The sequence below is a fragment of the Alexandromys fortis genome, unplaced genomic scaffold (assembly GCF_014885135.2).
Source record: "Alexandromys fortis isolate MF-2015 unplaced genomic scaffold, M_Fortis_MF-2015_v1.1 scaffold_45, whole genome shotgun sequence".
NCBI classification, from domain to species: Eukaryota; Metazoa; Chordata; class Mammalia; order Rodentia; family Cricetidae; genus Alexandromys; species Alexandromys fortis.
Genome location: NW_026067926.1, coordinates 2858270 through 2859190, shown reverse-complemented (window position 1 = coordinate 2859190; position 921 = coordinate 2858270).

Genomic DNA, 921 nt, shown 5'->3' with positions numbered 1-921 from the left:
AGTGGTTTGATTCATCTTAACCACTTTAGCACAGTCTCAAAGCAACAGGGCCAATCGACTGCAGACTGTAACCTCCAGAAATATGAACCAGAAGAAACCTTTTTTCTTTATACATTTATTAGCTCCAGTATTTTGTGATAGCATACTGTGTCTCTTTGGTTGGTTGGTTAGTTGCATACTTCTTGGCCATTTCTCTCAATGGGCAAGTCCACTAAAGGATGGGGAATCCATGTGTCTTGCTCATCGCTATAGCCTCAATGCCTATAGCTGTGCTTGGTGAGTCAGTGTACATTTTACAAAAGATTTATTTTGAATTATATGTCTGTGTGTGCATCTGTGTAGGCATGTGTGCATGTGTGCACAGTTGCTCATGGGGCTGAGAAGAGGGCATGGGATCACTTGGAGTTGGAGTCACAGCTTGTGAGTGTCCCAACTGCTGCAAAACTTGCCTCATTGGTAAGAGCAGTGTGTGCTCTTAACCCCTGAACCATCTCTCCACCCCCCAAAGTATTTTTAATTTGAATGACCTAGCCCAGGTAAAAGGCCCCCATGATTGCAGGGCATGGTGTCTGTCGCTTTCCTTCCTGCCCTCTAGTCATCCTTCTTCTGGCATTCACATCACAAGTTTCCTCTAAGACTCATCCTTCAGCCTATTCTCTGTCTGCATGGATGAAGATGAAGCCAATCTTCCCCGTATGTCCAGAGATGGAACAGGAGTCCAGACCTCAAGTCTACTTCCTATTTATCATGATCCTGTTCAGATGGAAATGGACCAATGAGAAACCAGCTTCAAGAAATGTGCTGTAGCTGTTGGTGGAGCTCTGCCCCCCTTTGAGGTTGTGGGTAGGATGCCAGCCAGGAGCTCTGACTTCATGAGAAGAGCAATGTGGGGTTGAGACGGAGAGACACAGATGGCACAAA